This window comes from Anser brachyrhynchus (assembly GCF_964034855.1).
Source record: "Anser brachyrhynchus genome assembly, chromosome: 6".
In the NCBI taxonomy this organism is placed as follows: Eukaryota; Metazoa; Chordata; class Aves; order Anseriformes; family Anatidae; genus Anser; species Anser brachyrhynchus.
In genome coordinates this window covers 5,593,321-5,607,648 of record NC_137700.1, presented here as the reverse complement: position 1 = coordinate 5,607,648, position 14,328 = coordinate 5,593,321, and the positions used below count along the sequence as shown (strand labels likewise).

The 14,328-nt window shown below is 59.1% G+C and overlaps 1 long non-coding RNA gene across 2 annotated transcripts in view; it reads left to right on the top strand.

Moving 5' to 3' along the window:
- Nucleotides 1-14,328, top strand: part of LOC308197140 — a 384,945-nt gene that overhangs the window by 324,238 nt on the left and 46,379 nt on the right. The window lies entirely within an intron of this gene.

Below are 14,328 nucleotides of genomic sequence, written 5' to 3'. Positions count from 1 at the left end.
CACTGGGGATGCACTGCAGTGAGTCCAGAGAGTGCACTGGCTCCAGAGGGAATGCACTGCAGTGAGTCCAGTGAGTGCACTGGCAGCACTGGGGATGCAGTGCAGTGAGTGCAGAGAGTGCACTGGCACCACTGGACATGCAGTGCAGTGAGTCAAGAGAGTGCAGTGGCACCACTGGGGATGCAGTGCAGTGAGTCCAGAGAGTGCACTGGCACCACTGGGGATGCAGTGCAGTGAGTCCAGAGAGTGCACTGGCAATACTGGGGATGCAGTGCAGTGAGTCCAGAGAGTGCACTGGCACCACTGGGGATGCAGTGCAGTGAGTCCAGAGAGTGCACTGGCACCACTGGGGATGCACTTCAGTGAGTCCAGAGAGTGCTCTGGCACCACTGGGGATGCACTGAAGTGAGTCCAGAGAGTGCACTGGCACCACTGGGGATGCAGTGCAGTGAGTCCAGAGAGTGCATTGGCAACACTGGGGTTGCAGTGCAGTGAGTCCAGAGAGTGCACTGGCACCACTGGGGATGCAGTGCTGTGAGTCCAGAGTGTGCACTGGCACCACTGGGGCTGCAGTGCAGTGAGTCCAGAGAGTGCACTGGCACCACTGGGGATGCACTTCAGTGAGTCCAGAGAGTGCTCTGGCACCACTGGGGATGCACTGAAGTGAGTCCAGAGAGTGCACTGGCAGCACTGGGGATGCAGTGCAGTGAGTCCAGAGAGTGCACTGGCAACACTGGGGTTGCAGTGCAGTGAGTCCAGAGAGTGCACTGGCACCACTGGGGATGCAGTGCAGTGAGTCCAGAGTGTGCACTGGCACGACTGGGAATGCACTGCTGTGAGTCCAGAGATTGCACTGGTACCACTGGGGATGCACTTCAGTGAGTCCAGAGAGTGCACTGGCACCACAGGTGATGCACTGCAGTGAGTCCAGAGAGTGCACTGGCACCACTGGGGATGCAGTGCAGTGAGTCCAGAGAGTGCACTGGCACCACTGGGGATGCACTGCAGTGAGTCCAGAGAGTGCACTGGCACCAGAGGGAATGCACTGCAGTGAGTCCAGAGAGTGCACTGGCACCACTGGGTATGCAGTGCAGTGCGTGCAGAGAGTGCACTGGCACAACTGGGGATGCAGTGCAGTGAGTCCAGAGAGTGCAGTGACACCACTGGGGATGCAGTGCAGTGAGTCCAGAGAGTGCACTGGCACCACTGGGGATGCAGTGCCGGGAGTCCAGAGAGTGCACTGGCACCACTGGGGATGCAGTGCAGTGAGTCCAGTGAGTGTACTGGCACCACTGGGGATGCACTGCAGTGAGTCCAGAGAGTGCACTGGCACCACTGAGAATGCACTTCAGTGAGTCCAGAGAGTGCACTGGCACCACTGGGGATGCAGTGCAGTGAGTCCAGAGAGTGCACTGGCACCACTGAGAATGCACTTCAGTGAGTCCAAAGAGTGCACTGGCACCACTGGGGATGCAGTGCAGTGAGTCCTGAGAGTGCACTGGCACCACTGGGAATGCAGTACAGTGAGTCCAGTGAGTGCACTGGCACCACTGGGGATGTAGTGCAGTGACTCGAGAGAGTGCACTGGCACCACTGGGGATGCAGTGCAGTAAGTCCAGAGAGTGCACTGGTACCACTGGGGATGCAGTGCAGTGAGTCCAGTGAGTGCACTGGCACCACTGGGGATGCAGTGCAGTGAGTCCAGAGAGTGCATTGGCACCACTGGGGATGCAGTGCAGTGAGTCCAGAGAGTGCACTGGCACCACTGGGGATGCACTGCAGTCACTCCAGAGAGTGCACTGGCACCACTGATGATGCAGTACAGTGATCCAGTGAGCGCACTGGCACCACTGGGGATGTAGTGCAGTGACTCGAGAGAGTGCACTGGCACCACTGGGGATGCAGTACAGTGAGTCCAGAGAGTGCACTGGCACCACTTTGGATGTAGTGCAGTGAGTCCAGAGAGTGCACTGGCACCACTGGTGATGCAGTGCAGTGAGTCCAGAGAGTGCATTGGCACCACTGGGGATGCAGTGCAGTGAGTCCAGAGAGTGCACTGGCACCACTGGGGATGCACTGCTGTGAGTCCAGAGAGTGCACTGGCAGCAGTGGGGATGCAGTGCAGTGAGTCCAGAGAGTGCACTGGCACCACTGGGGATGCACTGCAGTGAGTCCAGAGAGTGCAGTGGCACCACTGGGGATGCACTGCAGTGAGTCCAGAGAGTGCACTGGCACCACTGGGGATGCACTGCAGTGAGTCCAGAGAGTGCACTGGCACCACTGGGGATGCAGTGCAGTGAGTCCAGAGAGTGCACTGGCAGCACTGGGGATGCAGTGCAGTGAGTCCAGAGAGTGCACTGGCACCACAGGGGATGCACTGCAGTGAGTCCAGAGAGCGCACTGGCACCACTGGGGATGCACTGCAGTGAGTCCACAGAGTGCACTGGAACCACTGAGAATGCACTTCAGTGAGTCCAGAGAGTTCACTGGCACCACTGGGGATGCACTGCAGTGAGTCCAGAGAGTGCACTAGCACCACTGGGGAATGCAGTGCAGTGAGTCCAGTGAGTACACTGGCACCACTGGGGATGCAGTGCAGTGAGTCAAGAGAGTGCACTGGCACCACTGGGGATGCACTGCAGTGAGCCCAGAGAGTGCACTGGAACCACTGGGGATGCGGTGCCGGGAGTCCAGAGAGTGCTTTGGCACCACTGGGGATGCACTGCAGTTACTCCAGAGAGTGCACTGGCAACACTGGGGATGCAGTACAGTGAGTCCAGAGAGTGCACGGGCTCCACTGGGGATGCAGTGCAGTGAGTCCAGAGAGTGCACTGGCACCACTGGGGATGCAGTGCAGTGAGTCCAGAGAGTGCACTGACACCACTGGGGATGCAGTGCAGTGAGTCCACAGAGTGCACTGGCACCACTGGGGATGCAGTGCAGTGAGTCCAGAGAGTGCACTGGCACCACCGGGGCTGCAGTGCAGTGAGTCCAGAGAGTGCACTGTGAACACTGGGGATGCAGTGCAGTGAGTCCAGAGAGTGCACTGGCACCACTGGGGATGCACTGCAGTGAGTCCAGAGATTGCACTGGCACCACTGGGGATGCACTGCAGTGAGTCCAGAGAATGCACTGGCACCACTGGGGATGCAGTGCAGTGAGTCCAGAGAGTGCACTGTCACCACTGGGGATGCACTGCAGTTAGTCCAGAGAGTGCACTGTCACCACTGGGGATGCAGTACAGTGAGTTCAGAGAGTGCACTGGCACCAGTGGGGATGCAGTACAGTGAGTCCACAGAGTGCACTGGCACCACTGGACATGCAGTGCAGTGAGTCCAGAGAGTGCACTGGCACCACTGGGGATGCACTTCAGTGACTCCAGAGAGTGCACTGGCACCACTGGGGATGCACTGCAGTGAGTCCAAAGACTTCACTGGCACCACTGGGGATGCAGTGTAGTGAGTCCAGAGAGTGCACTGGCACCACTGGGGATGCACTGCAGTGAGTCCAGAGAGTGGCGCTCCAGCCTCGGTTTCCGCTCCAGCCGCGTCAACCGCTCCAGCCGCGGCAGCCGCTCCAGCCGCTACCGAGTGGAGCGGCTGCCACGGCTGGAGCGGCTGCCGCGGCTGCCGCGGCTGCCGAGGCTGGAGGGCTACCGCGGCTGGAGCGACTGCCGCGGCTGGAGTAGTGCAGTGAGTCCAGAGAGTGCACTGTCACCTTTGGGGATGCACTGCAGTGTCTGCAGAGAGTGCCCTGGCACCACGAGGGATGCAGTGCAGTGAGTCCAGTGAGTGTACTGGCACCACTGGGGATGCAGTGCAGTGAGTCCAGAGAGTGCACTGGCACCACTGGGGATGCACTGCAGTGAGTCCAGAGAGTGCACTGGCACCACTGGGGATGCCCTTCAGTGAGTCCAGAGAGTGCACTGGCACCACTCGGGATGCAGTGCAGTGAGTCCAGAGTGCATTAGCACCACTGGGGATGCATTGATGCGAGTCCAGAGAGTGCACTGGCACCACTGGGGATGCACTGCAGTCACTCCAGAGAGTGCACTGGCACCACTGGGGATGCGGTGCAGTGAGTCCAGAGAGTGCACTGGCACCACTGGGGATGCAGTGCAGTGAGTCCAGAGAGTGCTCTGGAACCACTGGGGATGCGGTGGCGGGAGTCCAGAGAGTACTTTGGCACCACTGGGGATGCAGTACAGTGAGTCCAGAGAGTGCACTGGCACCACTGGGGATGCAGCGCAGTGACTCGAGAGAGTGCACTGGCACCACTGGGGAAGCGGTGCAGTGAGTCCAGAGAGTGCACTGGCACCACTCAGGGTGCAGTGCGGTGAGTCCAGAGAGTGCACTGGCACCTCTGGGGATGCAGTACAGTGACTCTAGAGAGTGCACTGGCACCACTGGGGATGCACTGCAGTGAGTCCAGAGTGCACTAGCACCACTGGGGATGCACTGCAGTGAGTCCAGAGAGTGCACTGGCACCACTGGGGATGCAGTCCAGTGAGTCCAGAGAGTGCACTGACACCACTGAGAATGCACTTCAGTGAGTCCAGAGAGTGCACTGGCACCACTGGGGATGCAATGCAGTGAGTCCAGAGATTGCACTGGCACCACCTGGGATGCAGTACAGTGAGTCCACACAGTGCACTAGCACCACTGGGGATGCAGTGCAGTGAGTCCAGAGAGTGCACTGGCACCACTGGGGATGCAGTGCAGTGAGTCCAGAGAGTGCACTGGCACCAGTGGGGATGCAGTACAGTGAGTCCAGAGAGTGCTCTTGCACCACAGGGGATGCAGTGCAGTGAGTCCAGAGAGTGCACTGGCACCACTGGGGATGCAATGCAGTGAGTCCAGAGATTGCACTGGCACCACTGGGGATGCAGTACAGTGAGTCCACACAGTGCACTAGCACCACTGGGGATGCAGTGCAGTGACTCAAGAGAGTGCACTGGCAGCACTGGGGATGCAGTGCAGTGAGTCCAGAGAGTGCACTGGCACCACTGGGGATGCAGTGCAGTGAGTCCAGAGAGTGCAATGGCACCACTGCGGATGCACTGCAGTGAGTCCAGAGAGTGCACTGGCTCCACTGGGGATGCAGTGCAGTGAGTCCAGAGAGTGCACTGGCACCACGGGTGATGCACTGCAGTGAGTCCAGAGAGTGTACTGGCACCACTGGGGATGCACTGAAGTGAGTCCAGAGAGTGCAGTGGCACCACTGAGAATGCACTTCAGTGAGTCCAGAGAGTGCACTGGCACCACTGGGGATGCAGTGCAGTGAGTCCAGAGAGTGCGCTGGAAGCACTGGGGATGCAGTGCAGTGAGTCCAGAGAGTGCACTGGCACCACTGGGGATGCAGTGTAGTGACTCCAGAGAGTGCACTGGCACCACTGGGGATGCACTGCAGTGAGTCCAGTGAGTGCACTGGCACCACTGGGGATGCAGTGCAGTGAGTCCAGAGAGTGCACTGGCACCACTGGGGAAGCAGTGCAGTGAGTCCAGAGAGTGCAGTGGCACCACTGGGGATGCAGTGCAGTGAGTACAGAGAGTGCACTGGCAGCACTGGGGATGCAGTGCAGTGAGTCCAGAGAGCGCACAGGCACCACTGGGGATGCAGTGCAGTGAGTCCAGAGAGTGCACTGGCACCACTGAGAATGCAGTGCTGTGACTCCAGAGAGCGCACAGGCACCACTGGGGATGCAGTGCAGTGAGTCCAGAGAGTGCACTGGCACCACTGGGGATGCACTGCAGTGAGCCCAGAGAGTGCACTGGCACCAGTGGGGATGCACTGCAGTCAGTCCAGTGAGTGCACTGGCACCACTGGGGATGCAGTGCAGTGAGTCCAGAGAGTGCACTGGCACCACTGGGGATGCAGTGCAGTGAGTCCAGAGAGTGCACTGGCACCACTGGGGATGCACTGCAGTCACTCCAGAGAGTGCACTGGCACCAGTGGGGATGCAGTGCAGTGAGTCCAGTGAGTGCACTGGCACCACTGGGGATGCACTGCAGTGAGTCCAGAGAGTGCACTGGCACCACTGGGGATGCACTACAGTGAGTCCAGAGATTGCACTGGCACCACTGGGGATGCAGTGCAGTGAGTCCAGAGAGTGCACTGGCAACACTGGGGATGCCCTGCAGTGAGTCCAGAGAGTGCACTGGCACAACTGGGGATGCACTTCAGTGAGTCCAGAGAGTGCACTGGCACCAGTGGGGATGCAGTGCAGTGAGTCCAGAGAGTGCACTGGCACCACTGGGGATGCACTGCAGTGAGTCCAGAGAGTACACTGGCACCACTGGTGATGCAGTGCAGTGAGTCCAGAGAGTGCACTGGCACCACTGGGGATGCACTGCAGTGAGTCCAGAGAGTGCACTGGCACCACTGGGGATGTGTCCAGTGAGTCCAGTGAGTGCACTGGCACCACTGGGGATGCAGTGCAGTGAGTCCAGAGAGTACACTGGCACCAGTGGGGATGCAGTGCAGTGAGTCCAGAGAGTGCACTGGCACCACTGGGGATGCAGTGCAGTGAGTCCAGAGAGTGCACTGGCACCACTGGGGATGCAGTCCAGTGAGTCCAGTGAATGCACTGGCACCACTGGGGATGCAGTGCAGTGAGTCCAGAGAGTGCACTGGCACCACTGGGGATGCAGTGCAGTGAGTCCGGAGAGTGCACTGTCACTACTGGGGATGCAGTGCAGTGAGTCCAGAGAGTGCACTGGCACCACTGGGGATGCAGTGCAGTGAGTCCTGAGAGTGCACTGGCACCACTGGGGATGCACTGCAGTGAGTCCAGAGATTGCACTGACACCACTGGGGATGCAGTACAGTGAGTCCACACAGTGCACTAGCACCACTGGGGATGCAGTGCAGTGAGTCCAGAGAGTGCACTGGCACCACTGGGGATGCAGTGCAGTAAGTCCAGAGAGTGCACTGGCACCACTGGTGAGCACTGCTGTGAGTCCAGAGAGTGCTCTTGCACCACAGGTGATGCAGTGCAGTGACTCAAGAGAGTGCACTGGCAGCACTGGGGATGCAGTGCAGTGAGTCCAGAGAGTGCACTGGCACCACTGGAGATGCAGTGCAGTGAGTCCAGAGAGTGCAATGGCACCACTGCGGATGCACTGCAGTGAGTCCAGAGAGTGCACTGGCTCCACTGGGGATGCAGTGCAGTGAGTCCAGAGAGTGCACTGGCACCACTGGGGATGCACTGAAGTGAGTCCAGAGAGTGCACTGGCACCACTGAGAATGCACTTCAGTGAGTCCAGAGAGTGCACTGGCACCACTGGGGATGCACTGCAGTGAGTCCACAGAGTGCACTAGCACCACTGGGGATGCAGTGCAGTGAGTCCAGAGAGTGCGCTGGAACCACTGGGGATGCAGTGCAGTGAGTCCAGAGAGTGCACTGGCAGCAGTGGGGATGCAGTGCAGTGAGTCCAGAGAGTGCACTGGCACCAGTGGGGATGCACTGCAGTGAGTCCAGAGAGTACACTGGCACCACTGGGGATGCAGTGCAGTGAGTCCAGAGAGTACACTGGCACCACTGGGGATGCAGTGCAGTGAGTCCAGAGAGTGCAATGGCACCACTGGGGATGCAGTGCAGTGAGTCCAGAGAGTGCACTGGCACCAGTGGGGATGCACTGCAGTGAGTCCAGAGAGTGCTCTGGCACCACTGGGGATGCACTGCAGTGAGTCCAGAGAGTACACTGGCACCACTAAGGATGCAGTGCAGTGAGTCCAGAGAGTGCAATGGCACCACTGGGGATGCAGTCCAGTGAGTGCACTGGCACCACTGGGGATGCAGTGCAGTGACTGCAGAGAGTACACTGGCACCACTGGGGATGCAGTGCAGTGAGTCCAGTGAGTGTACTGGCACCACTGGGGATGCACTTCAGTGAGCCCAGAGAGTGCACTGGCACCACTGAGAATGCACTTCAGTGAGTCCAGAGAGTGCACTGGCACCACTGGGGATGCAGTGCAGTGAATCCTGTGAGTACACTGGCACCACTGGGGATGCAGTGCAGTGAGTCCAGAGAGCTCACTGGCACCACTGGGGATGCAGTGCAGTGAGTCCAGAGAGTGCACTGGCACCACTGGAGATGCAGTACAGTGAGTCCAGTGAATGCACTGGAACCACTGGGGATGCAGTGCAGTGAGTCCAGAGAGTGCACTGGCACCACTGGTGATGCAGTACATTGAGTCCAGTGAGTGCACTGGTACCACTGGGCCTGCAGTGCAGTGAGTCCAGAGAGTACACTGGCACCACTGGGGATGCAGTGCAGTGAGTCCAGAGAGTGCACTGGCACCACCGATGATGCAGTACAGTGAGTCCAGTGAAGTGCACTGGCACTTCTGGGGATGTAGTGCAGTGACTCGAGAGAGTGCACTGGCACCACTGGGGATGCAGTGCAGGGAGTCCAGAGAGTGCACTGGCACCACTGGGGATGCAGTGCAGTGAGTCCAGAGAGTGCACTGGCAGCAGTGGGGATGCAGTGCAGTGAGTCCAGAGAGTGCACTGGCACCACTGGGGATGCAGTGCAGTGAGTCCAGAGACTTCACTGGCACCACTGGGAATGCAGTGCAGTGAGTCCAGAGAGTGCACTGGCACCACTGGGGATGCAGTGCAGTGAGTCCAGAGAGTGCACTGGCGCCACTGGGGATGCACTGCAGTGAGTCCAGAGAGTGCACTGGCACCACTGGGGATGCAGTGCAGTGAGTCCAGAGAGTGCACTGGCACCACTGGTGATGCAGTACAGTGAGTCCAGAGAGTGCACTGGCACCACTGGGGATGCACTGCAGTGAGTCCAGAGAGTGCACTGGCACCACTGGGGATGCACTGCAGTTAGTCCAGAGAGTGCACTGTCACCACTGGGGATGCAGTACAGTGAGTCCACATAGTGCACTGGCACCAGTGGGGATGCAGTACAGTGAGTCCAGAGAGTGCACTGGCACCACTGGACATGCAGTGCAGTGAGTCCAGAGAGTGCACTGGCACCACTGGGGATGCACTTCAGTGACTCCACAGAGTGCACTTGCACCACTGGGGATGCAGTGCAGTGAGTCCAAAGACTTCACTGGCACCACTGGGGATGCAGTGCAGTGAGTCCAGAGAGTGCACTGGCACCACTGGACATGCAGTGCAGTGAGTCCAGAGAGTGCACTGGCACCACTGGGGATGCACTACAGTGAGTCCAGAGAGTGCACTGGCACCACTGGGGATGCAGTGCAGTGAGTCCAGAGAGTGCACTGGCACCACTGGGGATGCAGTGCAGTGAGTCCAGTGAGTGTACTGGCACCACTGGGGATGGACTTCAGTGAGCCCAGAGAGTGCACTGGCACCACTGAGAATGCACTTCAGTGAGTCCAGAGAGTGCACTGGCACCACTGGGGATGCACTGCAGTGAGTCCAGAGACTGCACTAGCACCACTGGGGATGCAGTGCAGTGAATCCTGTGAGTACACTGGCACCACTGGGGATGCAGTGCAGTGAGTCCAGAGAGCTCACTGGCACCACTGGGGATGCAGTGCAGTGAGTCCAGAGAGTACATTGGCACCACTGGAGATGCAGTACAGTGAGTCCAGTGAATGCACTGGAACCACTGGGGATGCAGTGCAGTGAGTCCAGAGAGTGCACTGGCACCACTGGGGATGCAGTACAGTGAGTCCAGTGAGTGCACTGGTACCACTGGGCCTGAAGTGCAGTGAGTCCAGAGAGTACACTGGCACCACTGGGGATGCAGTGCAGTGAGTCCAGAGAGTGCACTGGCACCACCGATGATGCAGTACAGTGAGTCCAGTGATGTGCACTGGCACTACTGGGGATGTAGTGCACCGACTCGAGAGAGTGCACTGGCACCACTGGGGATGCAGTGCAGTGAGTCCAGAGAGTGCACTGGCACCACTGGGGATGCAGTGCAGTGAGTCCAGAGAGTGCACTGGCAGCAGTGGGGATGCAGTGCAGTGAGTCCAGAGAGTGCACTGGCACCACTGGGGATGCAGTGCAGTGAGTCCAGAGACTTCACTGGCACCACTGGGAATGCACTGCAGTGAGTGCAGAGAGTGCACTGGCACCACTGGGGATGCAGTGCAGTGAGTCCAGAGAGTGCACTGGAGCCACTGTGGATGCACTGCAGTGAGTCCAGAGAGTGCACTGGCACCACTGGGGATGCAGTGCAGTGAGTCCAGAGAGTGCACTGGCACCACTGGTGATGCACTGCAGTTACTCCAGAGAGTGCACTGGCACCACTGGGGATGCTGTGCGGTGAGTCCAGAGAGTGCACTGGCACCACTGGGGATGCAGTGCAGTCAGTCCAGTGAGTGTACTGGCACCACTGGGGATGCACTGCAGTGAGTCCAGAGAGTGCACTGGCACCACTGAGAATGCCCTTCAGTGAGTCCAGAGAGTGCACTGGCACCACTGGGGATGCACTGCAGTGAGTACACAGAGTGCACTAGCACCACTGGGGATGCAGTGCAGTGAGTCCAGAGAGTGCACTGGCACCACTGGGGATGCAGTGCAGTGAGTCCAGAGAGTGCATTGGCACCACTGGGGATGCAGTGCAGTGAGTCCAGAGAGTGCACTGGCACCACTGGGGATGCACTGCAGTGAGTCCACAGAGTGCACTGGTACCACTGGGGATGCAGTGCAGTGAGTCCAGAGAGCGCACGGGCACCACTGGGGATGCGGTGCAGTGAGTCCAGAGAGTGCACTGGCACCACTGGGGATGAAGTGCAGTGAGTCCAGAGAGTGCACTGGCACCACTGGGGATGCAGTGCAGTGAGTCCAGAGAGTGCACTGGCAGCACTGGGGATGCGGTGCAGTGAGTCCAGAGAGTGCACTGGCACCACTGGGGATGCACTGCAGTGAGTCCAGAGAGCGCACTGGCACCACTGAGAATGCACTTCAGTTAGTCCAGAGAGTGCACTGGTACCACTGGGGATGCACTGCAGTGAGTCCAGAGAGTGCACTAGCACCACTGGGGATGCAGTGCAGTGAATCCAGTGAGTGCACTGGCACCACTGGGGATGCAGTGCAGTGAGTCAAGAGAGTGCACTGGCACCACTGGGGATGCACTGCAGTGAGCCCAGAGAGTGCACTGGCACCACTGGGGATGCGGTGCCGGGAGTCCAGAGAGTGCACTGGCACCACTGGGGATGCAGTGCAGTGGGTCCAGAGAGTGCACTGGCACCACTGGGGATGCACTGCAGTTACTCCAGAGAGTGTACTGGCACCACTGGGGATGCGGTGCGGTGAGTCCAGAGAGTGCACTGGCACCACTGAGGATGCAGTGCAGTCAGTCCATTGAGTGTACTGGCACCACTGGGGAAACACTGCAGTGAGTCCAGAGAGTGCACTGGCACCACTGAGAATGCCCTTCAGTGAGTCCAGAGAGTGCACTGGCACCACTGGGGATGCACTGCAGTGAGTCCACAGAGTGCACTAGCACCACTGGGGATGCAGTGCAGTGAGTCCAGAGAGTGCACTGGCACCACTGGGGATGCACTTCAGTGAGTCCAGAGAGTGCACGCGCTCCACTGGGGATGCAGTACAGTGAGTCCAGAGAGTGCACTGGCACCACTGGGGATGCAGTGCAGTGAGTCCAGAGAGTGCACTGGCAGCACAGAGGATGCAGTGCAGTGAGTCCAGAGAGTGCTCTGGCACCACTGGGGATGCAGTGCAGTGAGTCCAGAGAGTGCACTGGCACCACTGGGGATGCAGTGCAGTGAGTCCAGAGAGTGCACTGGCACCACTGGGGATGCACTTCAGTGAGTCCAGAGAGTGCACTGGCACCACTGGGGATGCAGTGCAGTGAGTCCATTGAGTGTACTGGCACCACTGGGGAAACACTGCAGTGAGTCCAGAGAGTGCACTGGCACCACTGAGAATGCCCTTCAGTGAGTCCAGAGAGTGCACTGGCACCACTGGGGATGCACTGCAGTGAGTCCACAGAGTGCACTAGCACCACTGGGGATGCAGTGCAGTGAGTCCAGAGAGTGCACTGGCACCACTGGGGATGCACTTCAGTGAGTCCAGAGAGCGCACGGGCACCACTGGGGATGCGGTGCAGTGAGTCCAGAGAGTGCACTGGCACCACTGGGGATGAAGTGCAGTGAGTCCAGAGAGTGCACTGGCACTACTGGGGATGCAGTGCAGTGAGTCCAGAGAGTGCACTGGCAGCACTGGGGATGCGGTGCAGTGAGTCCAGAGAGTGCACTGGCACCACTGGGGATGCACTGCAGTGAGTCCAGAGAGCGCACTGGCACCACTGAGAATGCACTTCAGTTAGTCCAGAGAGTGCACTGGTACCACTGGGGATGCACTGCAGTGAGTCCAGAGAGTGCACTAGCACCACTGGGGATGCAGTGCAGTGAATCCAGTGAGTGCACTGGCACCACTGGGGATGCAGTGCAGTGAGTCAAGAGAGTGCACTGGCACCACTGGGGATGCACTGCAGTGAGCCCAGAGAGTGCACTGGCACCACTGGGGATGCGGTGCCGGGAGTCCAGAGAGTGCACTGGCACCACTGGGGATGCAGTGCAGTGGGTCCAGAGAGTGCACTGGCACCACTGGGGATGCACTGCAGTTACTCCAGAGAGTGCACTGGCACCACTGGGGATGCGGTGCGGTGAGTCCAGAGAGTGCACTGGCACCACTGAGGATGCAGTGCAGTCAGTCCATTGAGTGTACTGGCACCACTGGGGAAACACTGCAGTGAGTCCAGAGAGTGCACTGGCACCACTGAGAATGCCCTTCAGTGAGTCCAGAGAGTGCACTGGCACCACTGGGGATGCACTGCAGTGAGTCCACAGAGTGCACTAGCACCACTGGGGATGCAGTGCAGTGAGTCCAGAGAGTGCACTGGCACCACTGGGGATGCACTTCAGTGAGTCCAGAGAGTGCACGCGCTCCACTGGGGATGCAGTACAGTGAGTCCAGAGAGTGCACTGGCACCACTGGGGATGCAGTGCAGTGAGTCCAGAGAGTGCACTGGCAGCACAGAGGATGCAGTGCAGTGAGTCCAGAGAGTGCTCTGGCACCACTGGGGATGCAGTGCAGTGAGTCCAGAGAGTGCACTGGCACCACTGGGGATGCAGTGCAGTGAGTCCAGAGAGTGCACTGGCACCACTGGGGATGCACTTCAGTGAGTCCAGAGAGTGCACTGGCACCACTGGGGATGCAGTGCAGTGAGTCCAGAGACTTCACTGGCACCACTGGGAATGCACTGCAGTGAGTGCAGAGAGTGCACTGGCACCACTGGGGATGCAGTGCAGTGAGTCCAGAGAGTGCACTGGAGCCACTGTGGATGCACTGCAGTGAGTCCAGAGAGTGCACTGGCACCACTGGGGATGCAGTGCAGTGAGTCCAGAGAGTGCACTGGCACCACTGGTGATGCACTGCAGTTACTCCAGAGAGTGCACTGGCACCACTGGGGATGCTGTGCGGTGAGTCCAGAGAGTGCACTGGCACCACTGGGGATGCAGTGCAGTCAGTCCAGTGAGTGTACTGGCACCACTGGGGATGCACTGCAGTGAGTCCAGAGAGTGCACTGGCACCACTGAGAATGCCCTTCAGTGAGTCCAGAGAGTGCACTGGCACCACTGGGGATGCACTGCAGTGAGTCCACAGAGTGCACTAGCACCACTGGGGATGCAGTGCAGTGACTCCAGAGAGTGCACTGGCACCACTGGGGATGCACTTCAGTGAGTCCAGAGAGTGCACTGGCACCACTGGGGATGCAGTGCAGTGAGTCCACAGAGTGCTCTGGCACCACTGGGGATGCAGTGCAGTGAGTCCAGAGAGTGCACTGGCACCACTGGGGATGCACTGCAGTGAGTCCACAGAGTGCACTGGTACCACTGGGGATGCAGTGCAGTGAGTCCAGAGAGCGCACGGGCACCACTGGGGATGCGGTGCAGTGAGTCCAGAGAGTGCACTGGCACCACTGGGGATGAAGTGCAGTGAGTCCAGAGAGTGCACTGGCACCACTGGGGATGCAGTGCAGTGAGTCCTGAGAGTGCACTGGCAGCACTGGGGATGCGGTGCAGTGAGTCCAGAGAGTGCACTGGCACCACTGGGGATGCACTGCAGTGAGTCCAGAGAGCGCACTGGCACCACTGAGAATGCACTTCAGTTAGTCCAGAGAGTGCACTGGTACCACTGGGGATGCACTGCAGTGAGTCCAGAGAGTGCACTAGCACCACTGGGGATGCAGTGCAGTGAGTCCAGTGATGTGCACTGGCACTACTGGGGATGTAGTGCACCGACTCGAGAGAGTGCACTGGCACCACTGGGGATGCAGTGCAGTGAGTCCAGAGAGTGCACTGGCACCA